Here is a 12,310-nt window from a genome sequence, read left to right as displayed (position 1 = left end):
TCTCTCTCTCTCTCTCTCTCACACACACACATACACATAAAACATACTTTTACCATTTTACCAATCGCTCGCTTATTATACAGCAGTCATGTAAAATTCACCCCTTCGTTTGGAGGCGAAAGACAAAGAAAGCAAATATATTATCGACGAACCCTTCAAATTGTTTGCTTTCAGCAAATTTATGATACTAACAATAATACTTTACAGGTGAAGAGGTTTTACAGGGGGACCTTCGTTTTGTTACGCGGAAATGTTTGATCTGACCAGAGTGCGAAATTGTCCTCTGCTTCCATGTTGAGAGGAGAGGAATACTTCCCTTTCCTAATGAATAATAATCATTAGGACCTGAATTATCTTCAGAAATTGTTTCTTACAGGCATATAAAACCTCTCGAACTTGATAAGTTTAAAGAACATTTGGTATAATATTCATGGAACTCCGTTGAAAGCAGAAAATATCATGAGAATGATCAAAATTCGAACATTGGAGAACATAATTAACAGAAAAGAAATAGGATACCCAAAACATATTTTTAAACCTGCTATAAAATGTATATCCTATGTTTTTACTAATTCCTTACTCCCATGAAAGTATCCTGGGGAGGATATTCTCACCAATTTTTTCAGACTGAATCCTTTTATCCCGTACGATTTCGCCTCCTGACACAATACGAAAAAACAAATGCTGTTAAAATCCATACACATGACCCTTCCAGGACTCAACCCGGGGCCTTCAAGCCATGGTCTATCGCCGCAGACCGCTCGGCGTGGTATGAAGAGGTACGTTGTATGATTGCGAATAGATCACGACAATATAAGAAACTTTAATCCAAAATGGCGAACCAAAATTCAACTTTTTTTAGCCACTAGCTAATCTGGGTGTACTGTCATGAGTTTGTTACACAAACGGGGCAACCACCACATAGTAGCACACACCCCGCGGTTATGGGAACAGATTTGAACTATGGAGGTGAAGACTGGCCCCAAGCATTCTTTCGTCCGATGTGTCGTTCAGCTCCCATTACTATGGCACTTTAAGTAGAGGTTACTGTGCAGTAACATTTAAATTTCAATCAAATACTTTCCATTACTCAATAAAATTATTTGGTTCCGAGCTTTTTAAAAAAAATAATAATTGCAACAAATCTAAACATGCTAAAATGGAAAGTAGTTTTTGGATTGTTATGGGTTAACACTGTGAAACCTAAAGGCTGGAATATATGAAATCAAAGTGTACACACATATTTCCATCTCTCTCTCTCTCTCTCTCTCTCTCTCTCTCTCTATATATATATATATATATATATATATATATATATATATATATATATATATATATATATATATATATATATATATATATATATATACACTATAAAGAAAGTGGGCTGATAGTATACGATAGTGTCGGGGATAGTGACACCTTTACATCGAACTTTCCTTGTCGTGTAAACATTATTTGACATTAGTGTCTTCATCTTCGACGCACTTATGAGCAATTTGCTGTATATTCGTGTATTGAAACTGGTGAAACAAATTTCAATGTTTCAGAATGGTTAAAAAAAAAAAAGCCAGGGTCGAGAAGCCTCAGACAACTAACAGCAGAGATATATTATCTTGTAAACTATTTGTCCTTGCCTTGTGAGCTTATTTGAATTTATTTTTAAGACCTTTCTGCAACTTTGGCCGAATGGATGATGATGAGGAAATTAGTGGAATGAAGAAAGTGGTAGGATACTAGGCAACTTCGAGAAAACACACACATTCGAAAAATGAAATGAAATGAAATGAAATCTTTGAGTTTTACGTCCAACGGTTATGCCGGTTAGGCTAAAGGAGACAGTGATGATGAGTAATGAATGAAATGGTGGAATGAAGAAAGTGGGAGGAAACGGGAGAACCCCGAGAAAACTCATGCACACGGTATTTGTCCACCACAAAGTTGACTTGGCGGGGCTGGGATCGTACCCGCGACCCAAGCACCGGAGGTGAACGCTCTACCACTGAGCCCCCGCGGTCCCCACACACATTCAATGTTTGTCCATCACAAAGCTGACATGGTACTAACCGAGATAGAACCGACTACCACATACACTAGAGGTGAAGGCTTCACGGTGTAGCTACCGTGACATTTCTTCTCTTGTGTGGTCTGGGTAATACTTGTAACTTAGTTGTATCTTGATTAGCATAGTGCAGTCTGCTACATTTTACTTTCGTTCCCATGGTATGCTGCTATATTTTTACGAGATAAGACGAGACAAAACGAGACAAACGAGACGGGACGGGACAGAGCCTCTCGAGACGAGACACGAGACGGGACGAGCACATTTTTTCGAGACGAGACACGAGACGGGACATGCTTTGCACGAGACGAGACGAGACAGACTGAAGTCTCGTCTCGTCTCGTCTCGTGGCAACACTAATTATTATTATTATTATTATTATTATTATTATTATTATTATTATTATTATTATTATTATTATTATTATTATTATTATTATTAAACCAAGGGTTTTCTTGTTAATTGGAATTACTCTCTGATTACGTCTCATTGCTTCGTGAACATAGTATTTTCGTCAGGAATTAAACAGGAGACCTTGTACACGAAAAGTACGCATGCTTATCATTGGTTTGCACGGGAAAAGCATAGTGTGACGTTGGGGCCTTTCCTTATTTTGAAACAGTTTTTTTTTTTTTTTTTTAATATTCTCACAAGTCAATACAAGAATTAAATTTTTATTTCGATATGTAAAATCAAAATACTGTGCAATGTAAAGTTTGTGCGACATATAATGAACGCTCCCTCCCTAATGATCCACTTTGGTGCACAAGGTCCAAGTTCAATTCCCCTTAGAAGTGCCTTGAAATTTGAAATCATTTATATGGTGGCTCGGATTCCACCTTAAACTGCAGGTTCACGCCTGACGCATTACATAGCTCCGGTTCTGGAAATGTGAACTATCTACCCGACAAACATCAGGAACGCATTGAAATATGTCACACATAACCAAATAGAAACGTGTCAAATTTGATTTTGTCATGAGTTTCTTAGTGTATAGCTACTATTTTGTGGAGAGGGCCGCGGTAGCTCAGTGGTAGAGCGTTCACATCTGGTGCATGGGGTCCTTGGTTCAATCCCAGCCAAGTGAACTTTGTGGGGGACAAATACCGTGTGTATGAGTTTTCTCGGAGTTCTTCCGTTTCTTCTAACTTTTTTCGTTCCACTATTTCATTCATTTCTCATCATCACCGTCTCCTTTAGCCCAGCCGGCATAAGTGTGGGACGTAAAATTTAAAGATTTCATTTCATTTATTTTGTGCAGTAAAAGTGCTTCATTTAACAGGTTACTGTTAGAAATATTTTTCAGAGGTTAATTCTGGGTTATATGCATTAAGTTATCTCTAAAATAAAAACTTGTACAGTACAACAAATGTGCATCATGCGACAAATATTGCTGATAGTGTTTTTATATACTTTGGGATGTGATTGTAGGGGTATACCTATGTCTTACAATTTTTGGAAGTAAGGTGATTCTTACAAAGTGCCGCCGTGACATTAGGGTGGGAGAGACAACAAAAGCAACACACCGTCTTGCTGCGACATTCGCTCCGCCTACGAAACGGCATGTCCTGTCTCACCTGTCGGGGTCATCAGAGCCGTGCTGATTGGTTGGTTGATGTTGGCGTCACCTTTTAGGATAGGTCAACGGAAGACGAACATGCATTGCATGTCGAAAAACCCTTCACAATGAGCATGGCCTACCATTTGCAGGGGCGCAGAGGTGTCTCCAGAAGGAGTGGGTGTTTTTCAGGAGATAGGAAATGCTATTACGTCATTCAGTCCTGCGATAAAACTTTTTTTTTTAAAGAGAGAGGGGGGCGGAAGGTTTCAGTCCGTTTTGCACTTTTTTTCCCCTTGTCTTCCTTTTCGGTAGATAATTTAAAACATTCTCGCGTGACTGTGTCTATCAAATAACAGCGCCACACCGCAAACAGTGCGATAATCCTTTGTATTACAGGCCTTATCAAGCCATCAAAACATCCTATGATTGTATTTTCTACTTTTCTTTATGCTTTCTATTCACGCGCACCACAGGAAGAAAAACAAAAAAAGAAAAAAAATAAAAAAATCAATGTTTTATATACATAAATGCATTCGTCCAGATGTACTTCTTTGCTAGATTACCATTTGCTTTATTACTTAATTATATTGTCATCTTATTAATGCTAAATTATGGTCTAAAATAATTAATATGATTTTAGCGTGATTTTTTTTCTCATTCTATATGCAGCAGTGATTCAAAAACGATGTATAAATTATATTATCCAAGAACTTCGGCGTAATAGTGTAAGTTGGCATTTTTAAGTGCGGGACGTAGGCCTACTTGAACCGTTTCCTAAACTACCTTAAAGAACAGACCACAAGGCGGGCAAATGGTTTTTAATTGCATGATATGCGGTCAGGAAATAAATTTACATCTCCATTATTGTTTTTATATTGATTTTATTACGTACTCCTGGAAGTATATTTAAACGTACTTTGAATCATAAAAATAAATGTGTATTGTCTCTACATTTAATATTAATTTTGACATGAGACAATACTTCACGTTGTCTTGTCTCGTCTCGTGCAAAGCCCGTTTCGTCTCGAAAATAACTTCTCGTCTCGTCTAGAAAATAACTTCTCGTCTCGTCTCGAATAGTTCTGTTTCGTCTCGTCTTGTGGCAACTTAGACCCACTTACTTAGGCCCACAAAAAAGAGCTGTTACGCCAACTGGTTAAAATTACAACTTTTAACCAAGTTTGGTTTGGTAAACAGAGCGCAACACACAACATAACTACAATCTTCCAACAACAACTGCTTAGTTTCGACTGAACCAGTAATGAATTTCTGAGACAAGAATATTTGTCAATACCGTCGGTACAGTCGAAAGGCAAGCCCTTCCCTACTTATACTAATCTGAAATAATCTTTTCAGAGCCTCAACAAATAACGAAACCTATGTAATTTTCCGATTTCAAAAATTGTTTAGGTTCGAATAACATCATAAAACAATTAAAAACAACAACAACAACAACTAAGATTTGTTGTGAAACCAGCATGCTTTAAAAACTCAGTACCGAAAAACGCTGACACTTTTCTGTCTTTGTTGGAAATGAGAAATATCATGAAACAATGGTTAGTTATTGATAAAGCTGCCATTAAGAGAACTTGCATTTCTATACCAGAATTTTTATACATAGATATCCCCACCAGCACCCGGAATGAGATCTTCTGAAACACTGTTCTCGATAAATGTACTTTGAATCTGGACCACTACCCCAAAATAATTAAACTTGAATCGATTGAAAAATGGAAATGAAAACTTTTTCCAAGAATCATTTTTAAAAAATAATTTTAGGTATTCCCTGTTCTTAATAGGATAATCCTCATTTGAAATAATAAACGCTGATATGCATTTTGAAGGCAAATAATTTATTCCAAGTTAATACATTTTTAAATAGATTCAAAAACTGTGTTTGCATTTTCGAGACACGGGACGAGACGAGACATTTCACGAGACAAATAGTCTGTCTTGTCTCAAAGAGTGTTGTTTCATCTCGTGGCAACACTGTTTAATATTAATCTACTTACATATAATTTGATTTATAAATATTAAAATTTATAAAATTTTACAAATAAAACTTCCATAAATAGAAATGTGGTGTTGGAGGAAGATGGAGAAGATAAAACAGACAGAGAACAACAAACTAAGATGTTTTAAAACGGATAGAAGAAAAGATGACACTTCTAGCCTTCATCCTTCATCCAATTGAATTGGACACATCTTTTGAAGAAATTGTCTTCTTCACACCGCCATAGAAGGAAAGATGGAAGGGGAGCGAGGAATAGGAAGAAGAAGAACACAGCTGATCGATGATTTGAAAGATAGGAGAAACTATTGGGAGTTAAAATAAAGAGGAAGCTGAAGATCGACAAAAGTGAAAGAAAGATTTCCAGGCCAAAATCTAAAATTTAAAAAAAAAAAAAAAAAAAATCCTCATTAGTCCCAGGACCTGCTGAAAGGCAGAGTACTTAATATTAATAATAAGTAGACTATATATTTGAAAAGAAACCAGTGTAATCAAAACACTAAAATCTTCCTTCATTCTTCAGAGCCACGGTGATTTAGTGGAAGAGCGCCCACTTCTGGTGTGTGGAATTCCTGGTTTGATTCCAGTTGCGCGAAGTGGGTTTTGTGGTGGACAAACACTGTGTGCGTGGGTTTTCTCAAGATTCTCCCGGTTTCCTCCACTTTCTTCATTCAACCATTTCAATTACTCTCATAATCAAGGTCTCCATTAACCTCGGAGATAAATCGTGGGACGTTAAACTCAAAATTTTATAACGTTTTCGCGTTCATTTTGGGAAGAAGAGAAATACTTTCCCATTTAAATCAACTGAGTAACAAAACTAAGATGGCACGTTTATTCAACAACTTTAAGAATTACAGCGAAATTAACATCATTTGGGAGGTCCTTTTTGCTAACAGGACCACACCAGCTGGCACATTTTTTTCCTTAAAAAAATTAGATCGTGACTTGGAGCATTACCTCAAATTAAGCCGATGTATCTCAAAAAGCTAAAATGTATACTTGGCCATAGCTGCATGTATCACACGTAGAATTGTCATTTTTCTTCAGGGATAGAAGATAATAAAGTCGTTTGGCATTGTCTGAAAGCCTCTTATTTGTAAGAATTGGGGGTTACTTATTTAGACACGAAGCAAATAATCACAACCTGGTGCATATCCTTACACAATGATCTGTGAAGAAGAGAAAAGGGGGAGGGTAATGTATTCCTTTTAGGATCAAAAGGTTACATTTCAGAATTCCTGGATATCTTTGAATTTTATTTTTAAGAGACCCCACCACGGCGAAATTAAAATACCGCTAATTTTAAAGTACTTATATGATATCTTGAAATAGATCAAATATAATCGAAAAGTGGAACAAGATCTTGTTAGATAATATTATTTTACATGAGATACCATTATCTCGATTTACTTATCTGCTTTTGATTTCCAGCCATTTAGAAAATCGGCATTTATTTTCGCGTTTCTAAATGCCTGCAAACGGAAAGCTACTAGGTGACTTGTGATAACTATACTTTCCACCTCATGCAAAATAATATTGTCTGGAGCGCTCTTGTTCCGCATTTCAATTATCTTTTATCTATTTGAAGATATCATATAATTACTGTAAAATTAGAGGTATTTTAATTTCGCATTGATTAGACCTCTGAAAGAGTCTTTAGCGATAGACATTGTGCCTTTAAGAATCCTGTGCTAATTCGATGCTAAACCCTTAAAAAAAGTGTGGGGGCGGGGGGAGTATACAAGCTGATATAGGCCAGTCGAATAATGCAATCCCTGTGTTTATAGTTAGAGCCCATTGGGAGCTCCTACCATGAAATTCTGACTAATTAGCTAATTACAGGAGCCGTCATTACACTATCTAATTTACGTTATTCTTTTGTTTTTCCTCTTTCTCTCTCTGTTATCTCTTTTTTTTTTCTTTTAGAAAGGAAAAAAGAAGTTGCTTCGGGACCTCTTAATGACTGTGGATGGAAGCCTTTGTAAATGTAATTAATCGCTCCAACGTGCATGGCCATGAGCTGAGAAAGGTAGGCCTACACACATACACACACACACTTAAAACTTACTTCATTTATGGGCGTTGCCATTGCATTTCTTTATCATTATTTTGTCTCCCAGTTTTGTTAAGCTCACATCCTTTCTTTAACATTACCATATACACCAATGAATGTATACTCATTTAGAGGAACTTTTACCTTTTACTCCATCTAGTGACATATTAACTTCATCCAACGAAGATGATATACAATCCAAATGTGTCAATTTGATGTATGTAAATGTATGAATATAACTTCGCAATTCACGTGTATCAAATTATGTTTTTCTTCCGCTGTTTCATTAAATGTGCATCATTTTGTGTGAAAGAAAGAGATCAATTGGTTCCGAAATTTCTAAGTCACTATTGCAATTAAGTATTTTTATGATATTCTATTATAATATTCAACGAAGTTCGTTACTGAATTCTCTCTCTCTCTCTCTCTCTCTCTCTCTCTCTGTGTGTGTGTGTGTGTGTGTGTGTGTGTTATTTTCGAATTTTTCAGTTTTGAGCTCTCCATTCGATAGAGCATCAAAATCTATTTCAAAGAAGTAATGGAATTTTTCACGTCACTCTTACCGTTCCCGAGATATTGACCAAGAAATTTCGATTTCGCGAGATTTAAGAATCCATATCTCTGGAATCATAAGTCATAGAGAGATGATATTGATTTTGATCAATACTTAAGAGGATGTGAACATTTTGGCGCCCAATAATAAACTGTGGCCTTTGGGCCTACTGGCCACCGTTCCAAAGATACTATCAAAAAAAAAAAAAAAAAAAAAAAAAAAATCGGAAGATTTAAGGAGCTATATCTGGGGAACCGTACCGGTAAGTCATAGAGAGATGACGTTTTGCGAATTTTTCAATTTTGAGCCCTCCATTTTGAGGATTTGTCTTCGTAAAACAATATATAGTGGAACATTTTAACAGAACTTTTAAACAAAACATGTGGAAAAAAATTAGTACTCAAGGAAATTATAAATAGACAGATAGGCGATATTACAAGAATTGTTTAATGAGTATAATAATAAAGTACATTGAACAATTGGTATAAAGCTCGTAGAAGTTAACAAGAAAAATTAATTCTTTTTAATTTCGTTCTGGCAATGCTATTGGAGCATTCTCAACTGGTTTATGCTGTTGTTTGAAAGTGAAGTAGCAAATGCTTCTTTGCTTTGAAATATTACAGTATAGAGTACACATACATAGAGTACACATACAGTATAGAGTACACATACTATTTTCTTAGAGTACACATAAAGTGAGCCCGCAAGGAAACAACAGAAAATGCAAGTCGCTAAGTACATAGGTAATAGATTCATATACGAGCTCCCTATTGGTTAAGCTGTTAGGATACAGGCCTGTGGCGTGGGAGACCCAGAATCTAGGGCTCATAGCGAGTCACTTTTTTAAAACTAAAAGTTACTTTTTCCAAGTTGGCCACTAAAATTCACTTTTTAGGGGGGGGGGGGTAAAGTCAATTTTTCATGTGTTTTATATTTTGCATTGACAGTTTTCTAAGAAAAAAATATAAAAATAAATGGAAAAAGGCAAACATAACCCACATTATTTCCTTTGTTCGTATTACGTTAAAGGAGAATGACATATATTATCTGTTTACAGTTTACTTTTCATTATATGCAGAATGTTGGTACAAGCCATACTTATGTTTGCCAATCATGTGGTACCAAGACAAAATTTATAACAAACCAATTGTATAAGTCAACATTTTTATTACCAGTTAATGGTAATCTAGATGTTATGTATTAATTGCATTACTTTAATTTTGTATTTTTGGACATATAAAAATTTGGCCTTACCCCATCCAGATCAAAGTTGAAATACAAAACCGTGCAAAGTATGTAATTAATAAAGAACCTCTAAATACATGTAACCCAATTTTTTATTAGCTGACAAACTTAAGCAAAATAATCTTAATCTTAACATGTTAAAATATTACGTATTTCAGCTATGATCCAGCCGGCCCTATTTTGGTTGAAAAATTCAAATTATGCCCAAGTTTGGCATCAGGGTTTAAAGTTACTTTCTGATGAGATTTTGGTCACTTTTTCATGTGTTTTCAGTCACTTTTCAACTATTTAGAAGAGACCAGACAACTATGAGACCTGAGAATCGATTCCTGGCGGAAGCTCATGTGATTCTGATCGCACGTTAAGCTGTAGTTCCACATCTCATATAGCCTCGCTGCTGAAAGGAACGCAACTGAAAAACAAATAAACAGATTCAGATACGAATTAATTCCAGATAAAATTGTCACCGAATATCATAGGAATAATAAAATTTCATACGGATAATAAAATCCTTATCGAATATCACACGGAAAATTAAGTCATTACCGAATTTCATACGGATAATTAAGTTGCTACCTAATTTCATACGAATAACAAAGTCGTCACCAAATTTTGTACGGATAATAAAGTCGCCACATCTAATTTCATAGGGATAGTAAAGTTACCACCTAATTTCATAGGGATAATAAAAATCTTCACTTTGTTTCATATGGATAATAAACTCGCTGCCTAATTTCATGCGGACAATAAAGTCACTACCTAATTTCATAGAGATAACAAAGTTGCCACCTAATTTCATAAGAATAATAAAGTCGGTACCTAATTTCATAGGGATAATAAAGTCACCACCTAATGTCATACGGATAATATCTGAAGCTCACAACAAAGTGTTCACTAAAGGAAAACGTGATGTGAGCGAAATTTTATACCGAAACAAACATGAGTTTGTACCTCTTTCTTCATTTATATATTTTCTTGTCTGCCAGTTTGAGTTTGGGCAATTTGTACAACACAATGACAAGATATATATATTTAACTTTCAGAAACTTGATAAGATGGTTAGGCAACCAACATGACCTTTGTGTTATATGTGTTGCATAACTTATATTTACTGGTCATTAATGAAATGCCAGTTCGAAAACAATAAAAATAGCCAGCCCTAACTGAACACAATTCTCATAAGTAGCGAATGTTGTAAATGCACTTTTTAAGTTGTAGAATAAACTACAGGAAAACAAAGGTGATTATTCAATAGAAAAATCATAAAAAGTAATAAGAACAGTAAAAATGTCCGTTTTTATCCCATAAAGTCGGTTCTTTTGAATTTCTGCTTGTGAGTACTAAGATACAAAGAAATAGCGATGTGTTATGAAATTATTTGATAGATTCCGTATTACCAACACCGACATTTTTCTTGTCAGAAATCTACATGAGTAAATACACGAGCGTGCATAAGTATCATTACGAAATTCATCCACTGCAGCGCTGCGGGTTGGATCCCGTGCATGTGCAGTATGTACTTACATCTCTTGGCAAGCCACAGACCACGTTATGAAAACATTTGACGGTGTTCACATTTGTTTCTGAGTAGTTGAAATGCTTCCACCGATTTGAGAATCCCGCCGACTGTGAAATAGTTAATGTGATTCGTTTTCTCAGTCCTAAAGACGTGCAAGCGGCTGAAATTGATCGTCAGATTAGTAAAGTGTGTGGAGAAAACCTTATGAGCGATGAAATGGTACGGAAATTGGTTAGAGCTTTAAAAGATGGCAGCACGAATCTCCACGATAAAGAAAGAAGTGGTCAACCTTCTCTCATCACTAAAGATTTGGTGCAGAAAGTTGACGAAAACGTAAGAGAAGATAGACGCTTTGGTCTATGTTTAATCATTATCTATTATCGCTCATAATGATTTCTTCACACACTTCACTAATCTGGTTATGAATTGCAGCTGCTATCACGTCTTTGGGACTGAGAAAACGAATCACGCCAACTATTTCACAGTCGGCGGGATTCTCAATCGGTGGAGGCATTTTAACTACTTACAAACAAATGTAAACACGGTCGAATGTTTTCATGACGGGGTCTGTAGCTCACGAACAGATTGCGCAGGATGTCGATCGCAGCGCTGCATTGGCCAAATTTGAAAACGATACTTTAAAAACATGCCTCGTATATATAAATTTCTTATTTTGTATCTTCATGGACTTTATTGAACTTTATTTGGCTTACTCGACTTATATTAATCAGAAGAAATTGTATTTCATGTTTAGCTTGAATGTGATTGATTTCATATAAATTGGATTCATGAAACCACAAAAAAGACTTTATACGGTGTTTGAGGGAAATTTCCTTAATTTAGGGAAATTTTGTATGTAAATTTAGCATAAAGGGATTTTTTTTCAGTAAAACGTGAAAATCCAGAGAAATTCTCGTGCTGACTGATTGGCCAATAGAAAAGTTTAAATTTTTCTTTCTTCTTCAGAAATACCAACACGATAGCAACAGTTTGTATGTTCAAAGTAGCATAATTTGTACCTATTCTTCGTTGAGTATATTTTCTGAAAAAGAAAGTGAAGGAAAAGTTAGAAAAAAGAAACAAAAAGCGACTGAATAAAACAATAAACAAGTGTAGATGATACATCCTTTGATATAGCTAAATTAAGGTGGATCACCACCCGGAAGTCAGTACATATTTTAGCTCATTCCCTTAACTACTGCGCAATGAAAGGTTACATTTTATAATTATTGTACTATAAGATAGAGTAATGTTTTAGCTACAGCACAAGACACTGATTCATTTGGTTGTCTCTCCTGATATC

Source organism: Thermobia domestica, chromosome 12, assembly GCF_964235325.1.
Source record: "Thermobia domestica chromosome 12, izTheDome1.hap1.1, whole genome shotgun sequence".
Taxonomy (NCBI): Eukaryota; Metazoa; Arthropoda; class Insecta; order Zygentoma; family Lepismatidae; genus Thermobia; species Thermobia domestica.
This window is presented reverse-complemented; position numbering follows the sequence as displayed.